The 17,370-nt window shown below is 29.7% G+C and overlaps 1 protein-coding gene across 1 annotated transcript in view; it reads left to right on the forward strand.

Moving 5' to 3' along the window:
* Positions 1-17,370, forward strand: part of LOC129969708 (dopamine D2-like receptor) — a 199,494-nt gene that overhangs the window by 25,071 nt on the left and 157,053 nt on the right. The gene's annotated exons all lie outside the window — the stretch shown is intronic.

Here is a 17,370-nt window from a genome sequence, read left to right on the forward strand (position 1 = left end):
TTTAAACTTTAGGGTTAAGCAAAATAACAATTATTAAAAAATAAGAACTTGCCTTCTCTGTCTTCCAAGTATGTAAAGTTTTAAACAATTTATTTCATATGAATATGGCATATAATAGATGCTATCAGGAAATATATATTACTTTTTATCGACACTAAATAGATAAGAGCACTTTTATTTTATTTTGAAAGAAACTCTATATATACATAATGAATAGGAATCTATACAGAAGCAGATCATTTGAGGTTAACATTTAGAAAATATATGCATCCATTTCAAATTGAAGATACCAATTTCACCACGTCGAAGGGGGATTGTGTGTAGCACAAGGAAAGAGAAAATAAAAGCGTGATTTTTTTTTTTTTTTTCTAACCGATATATATTTATGTAGCACAAGGATTAAATGTTTTTTTTTTTTTTTAAGAATGCTTAGAATTAAGCAAATGAGGCATGGATACACACAAATAGCTGAAGGCAAAAAATCCAAATCACATATCCATGAAGCGTGTGTATATATTTAGGGGGTAATGTGACGTTCCGTTTAGCTGTCCTGTCTATTATGTTTGATTGTTGTCTTTTTTATCCGGCTTTTTCCGCAACATTTAAAGTTTCGACTGGCTTCCATGGATCGCCATTCGTCTCTTAGCTCTTCCCTTTTTGATACGGGAAGGTTGAACAGGGGGGCGTTCACAAATCGAAACGATTCTGGAACAATCTGTACTCGCAAAGTAAGCCTTTCGGACTTGTAAACTGATAACCCAGACAATACCTTTTAAATGATTTTGTTTATTTATGAATTTAGATTATTATTTGCCCTTTATTTAGTCGATTCGTGTAATTATAGTAATTGAATTATTACCTTACTTTGAGGGTGACATCATTTTATAATTTATTTATATTTTTAAAACATAAATTTTCTACTTAAGGGTTATTTTTCTTAAAAGTTATTATATGTTTTATAATTTTTTTCTAGTTAAGACATTTATAAAAATAAAATATTATTCCTTGATAACTGTAATAGAAATTGCGCGTGACAGATATTACTTGCAAAAACATGATAGAAATTGTGTGACATTTCTATCGTTTTTGAGCAAATTGGAGATTAATCCCAAATGTAAATTTGTTATATAGCCCAGTTTGATTCCCAACATTCATTGAAGTGTTTTTACACATATAATGTTTTCATATGTGTTGCAAACTGAAAAATTATTTATTTAATCTATTTAATCGGTTTTATTACTAAATTATTAAAGGATATTTTAAATGTGATATATTATCTAAAATAATGAATTTTCATTTACTTGCCTTCCACAGCCATTATGACAAAATGCGTGGTTACAAAACTTCAGAACATATTAAACTTTTACCTATAAACTTTAAATTACATTTGCATGATACTTTTACATAACGGAGGAATACCTCAAACATTGTTCCATGAAACTACTCATATAAAGGATAATTCTTGTCATCCAAGTGCATAAATTAAGGCTATGGACTTTAATCAATTCCATGTCAATGAAGGAGCAAACTACTTAGAGGAGAGGCGTCTTCTGCAGAAGCTAGCAGATAATGGTTTTAGGTCTTCAGTTTATTTATTTTCAACCGTATTGTCAAACCGATGTGAGTTCAAATTATTCAGAACGTATGGAAAGATAAGAATAAATACGATGTTGTTGTACGATTTTATTTTCAATAGTATAAAGAATATGAATGAATGACTTTTAATTAATTAATATTATGATAATTATCGTTAATATTATATTATATTATATTAATATTAATATGCAATTAATTATTAATATTTCTTAAACAGCAAATTTGATTGAATTGAATTTGTATTCAAACACATTTTACAGAATATTACAGAATTTTAAAAGACTTTGAAACCTTAGGTCGGAAAAAAGAATAAATCTGCCACGTTTTTCGCATATGAAGTGTAATATGATTTTAAAAATGCTTTTGTCTTTACAAAAAAGGTCACATTATTCCAATCATTTCTAAATAATTACTAATTTGTAATTACTAAATAGTTTGAATGACAACTTTATAAATAATAATTATGTAGTCAAACTTTCGTTGTTTTCTTTGTATTTTTTTTTCTTCTTCTAAAAATTAGAAATTCCAAAAAAAAAAAAAAAATGCTTTTCAAAAATTTATTGCGCCATCTATTTAAGCGCTTCAAAATACGAGTAAATACAGAATTAAGCACATCGTTCTTATATACCAACTTTAATAATTAAATGTACTGATGTGGAGGTACGTTCCGTCTTTCGAGAAGTGGTTACAGAATAGAGCTGACCATATCTTACCAAGATGTTTTTTACAATAAGGGAACGATATCTGAATCGTATCTGCTTTTAAGTCTCTAAATTGGTTTTCAATTGTAAACAAAAACAATTGTTGCATATATCTTATTGTTTTAATTAATTCTCTATAAGAAGTTGCATAGTATAATACTAAAAAAGGAATAGCCAGATTCTAGTTTTATGAGATGATATTTTACCTGTAAATTTCTATACACATGATTACAAATCGTAAAACGTGGAAGTGGTTTCTTTTTGAATAATATGTGTTGTTAAAGAGCAGTTTTCAAAATTTTAATTAATTTTTTAATTGAAAACTTAATTAAAATATTAGTATTTTTCTTAAATAATGCAGAAAAATAAAAATCTATTAAAGAATAATTTTATCATTTCAAAAATTAAATTTCCAGGCTTAGAAATGTTATTTCTATGCAATTGTTCTCCGATATCAATATTTTTATTTTAAAATACTTGAAAATATATTTTGCAATAATATTTTCAATGATACTATTTGTTATATTTGTTATTTTATACAAATACTTAGAAACGTTGAGAATTGCATTGTTATTTACTTACATTCAAATATTTTATATTTTACAATTTAAATGTGCACCGAATAGTTTCTATAATTAATAGTAAAGTTTAAAAATGATATTCAAACAGATGCATGAATCCTTAATAGTTATCATGTGCAAAGTTTGGAATTAGAAGTTTGAATAAACTTTATTTTTTTTTTCTAAAAGGATGTGGAAAACGATTTTAAGATTGTTTCCTGTTTTCAAGTAAAATCCATTATCTCTAACGTTACTAAAACTCTCCTATTGCACATTCAACGAAGCTACAACGTGGACTCGAAATGCTTGGCTATCATTGAAAAAATTTCCTCCCCTTTAATTGAATGCGACTGATTGAATAAGTAAGGTGGGTGTTTTGTTCTTCATAGGTGCTCGCCCAGCTGTGTAGTTTGGGTATAAATATTCCCCAAGAATTCTAAAAGCATTTCAAAAGACCTATATTTATTGACTATTTGCTAAGCAGAGTCATCTTGTCTTAAGAATATGAATTAAGAGGAAGAGACCAATCGTTCAAATCAATTGAACCAATCTTTTAAGAACTAAGTCTTTAACTAGCCTGGACACTTAATATTAGGAGATCCCATAATAAGTTGAATTTCTTCAACACAGAGAACTATTATTCTAATACATTTCAATAAAAGACTGAAAGAAAATATAAAGGATAAAACTTTGAAGAAAGCAATTAGTAAAAGTCTCCGACTATCAAATAAATATTAGTTCTATACCATTTCAATGTTATTATGTGAAGAATTGAATCAAAATACACTATATATGGAATCATAACTAAGTTTAATTCGGCGAATTTAGGAAAAAGTCCCCTGACTGAAGTGCAGTCAAATATTTGGAGTGAGTTTAACCGAATAGAATGTGTTTAAGGAAGCGAAATATCTCTATTATGCTTCCCTTTCTGACATTTTTAGCATTTTCTTTGCCATTCTGGTCCCGTAAATTGAAGCGAGCTGTACGTGGGCAAAACAATGGCTTTATTGACACAACGCGGTAATCAGCTGTCTGCTTTTAACTTTGTAAATAAAATGAAGTCAGTTGGATGGATAAATGTGAATTTTGAATTCTTTCTTTACATGTAATACGTATATATATGAGGAAACTTATTGCTTGAGATACATTGTTTTGGAGATTATAAAATGATATTTATTGGCTTAAATTCTCGTAGGAAAAATTGAATAAAATTTAATAAAATCTTATTAGACTAAAGAACATGAAAAATTAAATGAATATTTTTAATTTTCTTATGGGAAAGTATTTCTTTGAATTCTTAATTTGTAGATTTGCTTGTGTTATAAGCACTATAAATCAAACAAATAAACTTGTTTTTGAGCAATCAGTGACTAAAACTATCACTTCAAGTTAGCCCCCGGACACAGATCAAGGATAACTTACAGCATATTTCAAAATGTTAGGTATTAATCTAATCAGAGCACAGAGTATATATATCAAATGTAATGTACTGGGTAATTCAAAATGTAGTGTGCAAGGTTGGTCCGAATATTTTGAATCATCCAGTAGGCATGTTTTAAAAAAAAATGTATGAAGTAAGATGATCTAGATGGCGCTGCTTGTAGTTCCTTGGACTAGTCACTAAAATTCCGACTATTTTTCATAATATTTAAATGTTATTAGCATAGAAAAGTAAAAGAAAAAACAAAACCTAAATGATGCAATTATGAGTGAAATACGAGTGATACGATTATGATCGAAGCAATGGTATGATGTTGTTACGTAGGAAATATAAAAATAAGCTAAATCACGTAGTTAAGTTTTATCTAAAACTCAAATCTATTTCTTGATACTCTTCACCTGTGCGGTGGTTGAATTTCAATGTTATATTTCTGTCTATCTTACTAAAGCAAGATATTGCACGTCATCTCCACAATGTTGTTTAACATTCTTTATGCCAGCCAATATCATGAGCATATCGTAAGAATGTTATTAGACATTTTGTAATAATAGAGTAGCAATTATTTATGAAATAGATAGCACAAAGACAAGCCGAATTATACAATTAATATGATTGAGACAATATAACAGTATAATGAGGGTGAAACAAATCTAAATCTCATAATAAGTGATTAAATACCGAAGTTGATAATGCTGTGTGAATTATCAGCTAGTTTTGTATTTATATTATAGTATTTAGTCCTTTTATTTCTTTTAATAATTTATTTTATATTAGATATGGACAAAATATAAGAATTTATGAATGCTAACAATCAAAACAATCTCAGTAGTTGCTATACATATTCGAAAAATTCCAAATATTTTCGAAAGTTTTGGCCAATTTATAAAGTTGACGCTGTAAAATGTATGTTTTTGTACATTTCTTAACATGTTTAAGCAATAATTGGGAAATTGTAAGAGTGAATGTACTATCGAACAGTAAAATATACCTTTAAAATATCTTTATGTACTATTTTACTTGACTGCTTTAATGCTTTCTATTTTTTTTTAACATATCGTATATAAATTCGTAACCTCGTATATAAATTCCTGCCTTCATTATAGAAGCCCATAGTGATAGCTAGTTAAAATATAATAAAAAATCTATTTCAATGCAAAATATTGAGCAAGAAATGAAAAAAAAAATATTTTAAGAAAAATAAATACAGAGACGATCCCTGTTTGCGCAATGTACGGTATAATAAAGTTACAATATCTTCACAATATTATCTGGCATTCAAAGTATCAAAAAATATCGTGTAGTTGGCATACGAATATATTGCGCTAATAGAGGCATCCGTTTTTATAAAAAGAATAAAGAACATATTAGCAAACTGAAATTTCAAATGCATTGAAAATAAGAGTGCGAAAAAAATAAGAAATATAAAACATTTTTTACGTGTATTAAACGTGTAAAACGTTTTTACGTGTATCGTGCTTATATATATGCTTTCAAAGAAACACATAAACATTTTTATCTTGATAATATTATCAAAATATTTGTCTTAATAATATTCTTGGGGATATATACCTCTAAGAATAAATAAGCAAGTATTATAGTTTTAATAAATTAGGTTATTATAGCAATATAGCCTGAATTAATGAAGAAGTAGCACATCTTGTCGGATAAATCCTTAATAAATATGATAGTAAATATTTTTATATCTATAAAACAAATAGCTTTCAAAATAAAATACGTAACTTGGCAATAAAAAAGTAAAAAATTGATATACTTTTACTAATATGGATGTAAATATGCTTATTAATTAGATAAACATTATTGTTGCTTTAGAAGAAATTGGTTTTTTGCCTTCTATATAGAATATTCTTTTTCATGTAATTTATATTAACGTATTTTAACATTTTGCATTAAAAATAATATTTATATTTCTTATAAAAATAACCAACTTTTGTACATAAAAAATGATTTTAAATAGAGTAATAAATCGAATCATAATAAATGCTTCAAATTTAACTTAATCAGTAACTTCAAATTTATTTGAAGTTACTGAGGTCTCTGTATATATATATATATATATATATATATATATATATACACACACACACACACACACACACACACACACACACACATATATATATATATATATATATATATATATATATATATATATATATATATATACACACACACACACACACACACACACACATATATATATATATATATATATATATATATATATATATATATATATATATATATATATGTGTGTGTGTGTGTGTGTGTGTGCGTGTGGATAGGCAACGGCCAAAATTAATATATAAAATGTATTTATTAAGATTACAAGGACAAAACGTTCATGAGCGTGGTGAACGGTACGTCTTACCGTCAAGCTCTCGTCTGCCATTTATAGCGAGAAAGCATCATGTGATAAATGACATAACGTGACGTCATGCAGAATATGAGATGTGTTAGCAGCTCCCCCCATATATTTATATATATATATGAATCTTGACTTTTATCTTTGCATCCTAACTCTGGACAATTTAGTTTTTCTTGATTTTATATTTTTTTACTCTTTTATCTGTGTTATTTATGTAATGGTTTATTTTCATAAATAATATTATTTTTGCTTCGAAAAGGGACATATAACTAAATTCCAAAAATAATATAGTCTCTTAAAATCTACAGTTTTTAAATTCACTGCAACTGTGAAATAGAAATTTAACTAAATCGACCAAATTATGAAAATTAAAATTTTATGTTGCAATAGAGAATACGTAAATTTATATTATTATTTCAAAATTGTTGTGAATAATAAAATTTCAGAAATGAAAATAATCACAAGATTTTATCTTGACAAAGATGAGAGTCTTCAAAAATAAAACTATGCAATAATAGCTGAATATGACATTTATCGTTAGTTGCTAGATTTAGCTGGACTAAATCTGGCCTATCCGAAAATTGCCCATGCATTTTGAAGATGAGTAAATAAAAGGCATGATATGACAGAATTGTATATTTTGTGCCACTTACGCTTAGGAAATCAATTTCATCTCGCCAAATTACAAATCAGTTAACGCTGCCACCGACAGGTGGCGTAGGTGATCTGCAACAGTTGTAGTTAAAGTACTTGAAATCTGCAAATGTTTGCTTCAGACTGTGCCACAATGTTGCTGCAATTGGGGTTGCATTGGAAATATCGTTGTGAAATTTTTTGCAACAATCCTTGGAACATTTTCAAAACGTTTTTTTTTTTAAATTTTTTAAATTTTATTTTCCTATTTTTAGCACCACTGTTGGTTACAATGTAAACTTAGTGGAGTTAAATTCCAATGATTTCTCAAGCGTAAAGCCTTAAATGATACATTACTAATGCATTCCGTCTTTTTTTTTAAATTGATTTTCAAAATCCATCAGTCATTTTTGGGATATCCGATTTATCATTCAATATTTGCTAAGGTGGACTGTTAATTATGATTTAAATAGTAACAGATCTCAACACATAGACAAAAATTATATACTGATTGATTTATATAAATATATAACGTAATTTCTACAGCATGAAAGCTCTGATATGCAATCATTGATTGTAAACCTTAAGGTATTCAGACATTTTCTTTTACAATATATCATTCTTGCATTTTCTTGCATTGCATATTTCATTCATTCATGTCATTTTTTATTTGATATATTTTGAATAAATATTACTGAGGTGATCATTTTTCACATCTATTATTGTTATATTTTATCACTACGCAGTCGTTAATACTAAAAAATGGTAATAAAAAATGCATTTATAAAACAAGATTCGAAGAAATCCACCAAATAAAAAAAAAACAATTGCTTTCATTTGCAATGTTTACTCGCGCTTTATGAACCTAAGCACGTTGCTTAATCTTATAAACATCTATTGCTTTGTCCTTTAAAAAAATCCCTCATTTTATGCATAATAATCTTTTTATGTTCACGCACTGCAAAAAATAGACAACCAAATTCTCTATTCTTTGTTATATGGAATGAAATTTTTTTAATAGTAAGATCAAATAAGTTTAAAAGGTAAAGATTGGAAATACGGTGAAGACATGACATTTTGACGTCATATACTTTTCAGACTTAGTTTAATTAAATATGTTTTTAGCTTCTTCTTTGGTTTCTTTTTCCAAGAGTCAGCAGTTCTTTACTCTTCTCTTTTTATGGCTGTCTTTACTTTTTGGCATGTGACAGAAAGAAAAAAAAAGAAAAAGAGAAATTATTTTTTTAGGCTTGATATTACATTTGTTTTTTAAATCATTCGCGATAAATTTCCGCAAATACAGAGCATTCATAGAAATGATAAGAATATATTAATATTTTTCTGCAAATGGTTTAGTTGCCTTTTCCATTTTTCTATTTCTATTTTTTTTTCCTTTTTTTTTAGAAAAGGAAAATATTAAACTAAAATATTAAAGATATCTAGATCGTCAGCCTTTATTCTCAGAGAGCATTTCTGGGATTATTGCTAATTCGTACTGTATATACTAAAACATCAAAGCGAAGGAATGATTTAAATGAAAATTATTATATTTTTCCAATTCTCTTGCCATATTAAAAATAAAAATTCTGTACCAATTTCCAGTCATAATTTGAGTTATATTATTTCGCCTTTCAATAATATTTTGCATGTGCAAAATTATGTTCAAATGATTTGCGAAGGTGAGAAATACCTTATTTTTAATATCGCATTCAGTGCTTAATAAGGATTGTACATTAATAATATTTTATGAATAGTTAGCATAATATGATTTAGATTTTTAACAATTACATAATTTCGATATTTTTCCAAGACCGCATATTTTCAAGCTTAAAATATTCCTAGCTCGTCGTTATTGTCAGTTGACAAATTCTCGGTTTTGGTATCAGGTACAAGGTTATATTTCGTTGAAGTTCCACCATGAACATATTAAGTCCATTAAATCCAGATATCTGTAATTTTTAACAAGGATTTTAGAGCACTACCTCTACGAGACTGATTTCTGCCAGCAATCTGTCAAAATGTGCATATCTAAAATTAATTTGTTTTAGATTTACAATATTGAAGAATAGGTAATATGAGAGGGTATTTTACCAAAGAATTGCATATATTCTGACATGCCTACGTTCATCAGAATAAAATATCTTTTGTTAGAAAAGAGTCATGGTCTGAGACCATATTTCTCCAAGATTTTTCCATAAACGTAATATAGTGCACATGTAGTCCATCAAATTCAAGAATATTTCCATTTGTGACATGGATAATTGGAGAATGGCTGGTGGGAAAGCACATTTATTCAAATATCTAATGAGATCATATTCTGGTGCATTGAATTTTATTCATTTCTAGAATGCTAGAATTATGAATGCCATTTCTAGAATCAAGTATTCTGTCATTTGTGACACGGATATTTGGAAACTGCTCGATAACTTATTTTATTAAAGACTTGCCGTGAACACAAAAGTAGAGCATCTGAAACTCATTCGATTCAGATGTCTTCAAATCGTTTTAAACTTTGGGCCTGAATTGCATTAGCTCCTTCTCAGTTTTCTTGAGGTGATAATTGGTTTTTATCGAAATTTCATTGTAGATCACAAATATTAGGGGCAAAATAGTATGTCAGAATTCATTCTTTGAATAAATTTATTTGAATAATATTGAATATAATCGAATTTGGATCATTTTATTTATATGCCTACGTAGTGATCCACTGGGAGACACCTGAGATACGAGTGCAAGAAATTTCCAGTATGGTGGGTGGATTTCACCACCTTGGTGAGTACAAAAATAGTGGGATTCGGTTACCTTCTATCGATGATAGGACATGCTTCCCACGGGAAGGGGGGTTATACCATGGCTGGTCCTTATGACTCAATCTTAGTTTCTGTCAGTGTTGCTGTCGTGGAATTCCTATCAATCAGATTAATCCGTGTGCTTTATTGGTTAGTCGGAGTAGCCGGTTATGGTTTTGGCATGCCGGCATAACATCAGATATCAGCTTTATTTAGTTGCTTTTCTCGTAAATATGATATCATTTTAAAATTCATACACTAAGACCATTTACAAAATTTATCTTTTGTTATTTAATCTGTGTTTGGACACCCACAATGACAGAAAGTCATGAAATATAATCAAGAATGAACGATTCGAAATTAAAGATGTCTGAAACATGGAGATAATCTTGAGATTGGCTTTATTTTATCTCGCAATCTTGCATCAGTGAGAAAAGAAGTATGAACATCCTAAAATATAAATTAGAGTTTAAGGTATTATTATGAGAGAAATTTGTCTTCCATAATCAAACTTAACAACAAAAACAAAAATCTAATTAGAAAAGCTGTGCATATTTTTATGCTATATTTTATACATCCTGACAACATAAATCGATCTTCAATTTCTTATTTATTATTTCTGATACTTGAGCCAAAATTAACCTTCTTTAATGTTAACAACTTTCTTTACTGTCAGCATTGATTTTCACTGATAATCTATGCGATGTTCTCCAAAACTTAATTTCAAGTAAAAGTTTTTCTCCAGAGAAGATTCTGATATCACTTTAAAACAAAAAAAAAATCGATTATAGGAAAGACTAGGAAGAGGGCTTTTTAATAAAAGAAAAATCGAGAACTTTTCCTTTTCTTTCATCTGACTTCCGATTTCGAGCTGCGATAATGTTGCCATAAAAAATTGATAAGCATCAAAAATATACTATCAGCAAATTCTGATATATGAGATTTCGATTCGAAATTCACCCGATAAGTTTTTTTTTTTTACGCCAAAGTTGATAAATAATTTCATTTTGATAAAATCTAGCTTTTTTGAGCTTTTTTAAATGTTCCTCGAGGGTTCTTTTCGCTGCTTTTACTTTCGAAAAATATTCGGAAGAGAAAATTTTGTTTGAGTAAGCAATCTATACTGAGTTTAGGAGAATTAATAAATCTTTTTTTTTTTTTTTTTTGCTTTTGTTTTTGTTCAATTCTGTACTTATAAGAATATTTAAAAGTCTTTTCGAAAATAATTAAAAATCTTAAATCGAAACAGATTAGTTGAGGAGTTTTGAAATATTATGTACTGCCTCCTAGAGAAGTCATTTTTAATTTTCGGGGTGCAAAACATTTAAAAGCGTATGCTTTCGTTTTCACTCAATTAAAATTTAAATTTAAATACAATTAATTAAACCAAATTTTTTTGGACATTTTCTTTAAATTTTAGCAACTAAAGACGTTATTTAATTTATTAGGAACGTAAAATTTTTGCATTTCTTATCCCTATACGCATTTGTTTTGAGTATAATACAATGCTAATTGACATATATTTTTTTGGCGAAAAAAAAAAAAGAAAGAAAGAAAAACCTTCATTTTGGAATAGAAGGGGTCGATTCTGAAAATATTTCAAAAAATCCCTGATCAGACATGTATAATTAATACCCCATTTTTATGATTAGGTATAATTGATTTATTTGTTAATTTAAATTGCAATCAATGTTAAAAGAAGCATAGTTTGTTATATATTATTTATGAAAGAATAAATAAAAAAACAGGTTTCTGAGATATTCTTGTAAATATTCTGTTTAAAAAAGCTATATATTTATTTAGTTACATTATACCTCTTAGTTTTATGTTGTTATTTTATGAAATGATCTGCGTTGAATTAAGAAAGAGATGAACTGCATTAGTCTTGTCGAATATAGGGGACATTTCCCTAACGAAGTATTTCTGCATTGTTTGTGAGCACCTACTGTTTATGTGATTTTATTATTTATAATATTTTGTTTTTATTTAATTACTTTATTTGTATTTTTTATTCTTTGTATATTTATTCATACAGTAAAGATTAATACTGAACATAGATGGCGCAGTATGCGCTAACCCATATGTATGTTTGGAATGTGGGGGAGGCGCACTTAAGCTGTTTTTGTAAACACTTAGCCCTGAGAGTTGGTGTGAAACTGGTGCAAGTAGGCACCGCTCGCTCTTTTGTTAGCGGCAAAAAGAAGTATTCGTTCGCTCTTTGTTAGCGGCAATTTCTACTTTAATTGTATATAGTATTATGTGTTACCTTATATATGTGAAGTCATCGTCCATGTGTTGTTATATGTGTGTGTGTGCAAAATAAATAAGAAAAGTGACAAGAAGGCATCTTTCCTTGGCTTAAATACACACAACCAGCTCTACATAAAATTGGAGGCACCGGCGAGATTTCAGCATGAGAAACAGATAAGTTTCTTTCATTTGTTTCTTATTATTATTGATTATTAGTTTGATGTTTTTAAAGAGAAGAACATCTGAAGAGTTAATAAGAAGTTCTCGAATTGCGAACGAACGTAATTTTCTTTAGTTTTGGTGTCGGTTCGCAAACGATTTGTTCTATAATTTCTTTTCAACATGGACGATCCGAAAAGATATAAGGAACACATAACGCAAATTAAAGTTGCAAGAGGCAGGGTTAAGGCCTCCTTGACTAGATTAGAAAACTCTGCAAATGAATTAGAATCGAAAAATGAAATAGTGATTCGTTTGCAGAGATTAGAAGAACTTTTGAAAGAATTCGAAAGATTAGATTCAGAATTAACTGTTGAGGATTCTGAAATAGAGGAATTCGAAAATAGATATTTTTCCTTGAAATTAAAGTTTCAAAATAAAATTGATGTTTTTAATACATCACAATTTACTTCTGTTGTAACACAAAATCCTTCAGTTCAATCTATTTCGAATTTTCGTTTACCAAAACTTACTATTCCAGTGTTTTCTGGTAAATTTGAAGATTGGATGAACTTTAAAGATTTATTTGTATCCACAGTTCATTCGCAGCTTTCACTAAGCAATAGCCAAAAATTTCAGTATTTAAAGGGTTTGTTGTCTGATGAACCCGCTTCTTTAATTAAGCACATACCGTTGTCCAATGATTCCTATGAAGAAGCATGGGGAAAATTAATGGACAGGTATGATAAGAAGAAGAAAATTATTAATGCATTAATCAAAACATTTTTGGAACAAAAAGGCATCTCTCAAGCCAATTCAACGAATTTGCGAAATATAGTTGACACGAGTGATGAGGTTTTGAGAGGGTTAAAATCTTTAGGAGAAGAGGCATCTAGCAGAGATCCATGGCTGATTAATTTGTTATTGCAAAAATTAGATCCTGAAACAAGAAGACTTTGGTCCGTGAAAACTTCAGAAATAGAATTTCCTACGTGGGAAGAATTCTTGGAATTTTTAAATACCAGATGTTCATCTCTTGAATTAATGGTTTATAATGAATCTGATGCTAAAATTCCTACTAAGTCTAAATTTGTTGCATGTGAAAATATTCAAAGAAATAAAAGTGATAAAAATTGTTTGAAAAGTTCGGGAATGCATAAACTGTTTAAGTGTATTAAATTTAGAAATATGGATTTGAATGCTCGGAGGAATTTTGTAAAGCGAAACTATCTTTGCTTTTTATGTTTGAATTCTCATAAAATTAAGGATTGCACTAATTGCCATTTAAAGTGTATCGTATGTAAAGGAAACCATAATTCACTCTTGCATGAAGATGTTAAAAGGGTAGTAAATAGTTCACGTGTTTCAGAATCCGATCCCGAACCTAACGATCAAACCTCAAAACACCCCTCCGAAGACGACATCCGCCCAGGGGGAGAAACGCAACGCAATAAATCAGTGGAACCTCAAAGGCCTGTTAGTTCTAGCACATGTCTAAACAACTCCAAATTTATAACCTTCCTTCCCACGGCAAAGGTTTTACTGTATAATAGTGGGGGGTGATTCTTTCTTATTCAGAGTTTTACTAGATAGTGGTTCGGAGTCCAGTTTTGTCAGTGAAAATGTAATAAATATTTTAGGACTAAAAAGAAAGAATGCTAGAGTGTCTCTAAGTGGGATAAGTGGGGTTCAAGCAGGAACCACACGTGGCTCAGTTAATTTAAAAATTGGGTCAAGATTTAGTGAAGAATGTGTGACAGTTAATGCTTTTATTTTAAATAAGGTTACTTCTCAAATCCCAGTTGAGAATATTAACATTAAAGAATTAGATTATTTGAAGGGCATCACTCTGTCAGATGAAGATTTTTCAAGGCCATCAGTATGTGATAAAATTTTAGGTTCTGATTGCTTTTTCTCAATCCTTCGTAATGGAAAAATTAGTGGGTCTGAAGGACAACCAATTGCGCAAAGCACAATATTTGGATGGGTTGTCGCAGGTCAGATTCGAAGAGATTCTATTTCATCATCGTACACACAATCGCATCTGATTTCCGTTGAAAGTGATTGTAACATTGATTCTGTTTTGCAAAAATTTTGGCAAATGGAAGAGTTGCCGGATAAAAAGTTTCTTATGTCAGATGAAGAAGAATTTTGTGAAAATCATTTTAAATCGACTTGCAGGATAAATGATCAGGGTCGATTTGTTGTAAGATTACCTGTTTATAAGGACATTAATCAGTTAGGAGATACAAAGGGAATGGCTATTTCTAGGCTTCTAGCTATGGAAAGGAAGTTTAAATTTGACTCAGAATTTGAAATGGAATACAAGAGTTTTATGAGAGAATATGAAGAATTGGGGCATATGTCACCTAATAAAGATTGTGATTCTTCTAAACCGGACTACTTTCTTCCTCATCATGCTGTGCAAAAGAAAGACAGCATTACAACCAAATTTCGAGTTGTGTTTGATGGATCCTGCAAACCGCCTAACTTTAATTCGTTGAATTCAGTTTTGGGGGTAGGAAAATTATTGCAACCAGATATATTTACTATTCTTGTCAGATTCAGACTAAATAAAGTTGCTTTCACTTCCGATATAAAGCAAATGTATGGACAAATTTTAATTGATTCAGAAGATCAAAATTTGCAAAAAATAGTGTGGAGAAATTCACCTGATTCCACTATTAAGGAATACAAACTTTCTACTGTAACTTATGGAACTTCATCCGCTCCATTTTTAGCTACTAGATGTTTACATCAAATAGGCTTGGATTCTCAAATTATAAATCCTGAAATATCTAAAATAATTCAAAATTCCTTTTATATGGATGACTTGATGGCTGGAGCAAAATCTAATGAAGAAGCAATCGCGTTAATTCAAAAATTGTCGGAAATTCTAGATGTCCGAGGATTTCACTTAAGAAAGTGGCGTTCTAATTCTCCACATGTCTTAAATAATTTAGCTGAATGCCTGAGTGCTAATGAATCTAATGTGGAAATTCATCCCGAAAACTGTTCTAAAACTCTGGGATTTATTTGGAACTCTTCTACTGATTGTTTTGTTTTTAAAATTGACTTTAATTTTGAGAATGAAATCACCAAAAGATCTTTTCTGTCACAATCAGCAAGGCTATTTGATCCTTTGGGTTTTCTTTCACCCTGCACAATATTAATAAAAATCTTTTATCAGCAGTTATGGTTGCTGAAACTTGATTGGGACAGTGCCTTACCGGAACATTTTGCAGTTAAGTGGCGTAAATTCAAAAAGGAATTTCAGCAAATATGTCACATTTCTATTCCGAGATGGCTTCTAACTACAGAAAAGGAAATTACTCTTCATGGATTTTCGGATGCATCGGAATCAGCATATGCCTGTGTAATTTATGCAGTTCAAAGAACTGATAATGGTGTTACGAAAATCACTATTTTAGCAGCTAAAAGCAAGGTAGCTCCGCTAAAGCCTGTGTCCATTCCACGGCTGGAGTTAAATGGAGCTCTCCTGTTAGCCCGATTATTATCTGTTCTAATTAAAACTTTTAATGATCATGTTATTAATATATATGCTTGGACAGATTCTCAAGTGTTCTTTCCTGGTTATCTTCACCTCCTCGAAATTGGAAGCCCTTTGTTGCCAACAGGACGTCAGAGATCTTGGACCTCATCCCTCAAAATAGATGGAGGTATGTGCCGTCAAAGGAAAATCCAGCAGATATAGGATCCAGAGGTTTGTCTCCTAAGGATCTGCCAGACTGTCGTCTATGGTGGGAGGGCCCTACTTTCCTATCATCATCAGAGGCTGACTGGCCAATGCAACCAGTATTCAAAACCAATGACTCTGTCCTTAAGGAAAAGAAAAAAACTGCATGTGTATTTGCTGCAATTTTGAAAAATGACTTAATAGATTCATTAATTGAAAAATACTCGTCATATACTAAGTTAATTAATGTATTATGTTTTTGTATTAGATTTATAAATAATTGTAAAACTGGTAAAGTTAATAATTCTACAGGTATAATTGAACCTATAACTTCAAAGGAAAGAATTTTTGCTCGTAAGATTATTGTAAAATATGTTCAAACTGTATTTTTTGATGCTGAAATCAATTGTATAAGGTCAAACCAAATAATGCCAAAGAAAAGCCCACTATCAGCATTTTGTCCATTCATTGATAAGGACGGGTTGCTCAGAGTGGGAGGGCGTCTTCAAAATGCATCTTTGCAGTTTAATGCAAAACATCCTATCATATTACCTAACCAGCATAAATTAAGTATTCTGATAGTACAATATTTTCATATTTTAAATTTGCATGCATGTGGTAATTTGTTAATGGGTATTTTACGCCAAACATTTTGGATATTAAATGTTAAAAGAATAGTTAGAAAATGTTCATTAAATTGTGTTGTATGTTGTAGATTTAGAAGTAATATGTCAAAACAAAAAATGGGAGATCTTCCTGAGGGACTCTCAACAGACCATTTTTTGTCTGTGGTATTGATTATGCAGGTCCAATTTCTATATTGAAACACCGAGGCAGAGGAGCCAAAACAACGAAAGGTTATATGGTTGTATTTGTATGCTTTGCTACGAAGGCTTTACATTTAGAATTGGTTACGGATTACACTTCCGATTCCTTTATTGCTGCATTGAAACGTTTTTGCTCAAGAAGGAGCACACCTAAACATATTCATTCGGACAATGGGACTAATTTTTTAGGAGCTAAAAGGAAGTTCAAAGATTTATACAACCATTTATCTAAAATTAATCTAGATCAAAAGGTTTCGTATTTTCTTTCTCAACAGGAAATTGAATGGCATACTACCCCTCCTTTGAGTCCGCATTTTGGTGGACTCTGGGA

The sequence above is a fragment of the Argiope bruennichi genome, chromosome 5, assembly GCF_947563725.1.
Source record: "Argiope bruennichi chromosome 5, qqArgBrue1.1, whole genome shotgun sequence".
In the NCBI taxonomy this organism is placed as follows: domain Eukaryota; kingdom Metazoa; phylum Arthropoda; class Arachnida; order Araneae; family Araneidae; genus Argiope; species Argiope bruennichi.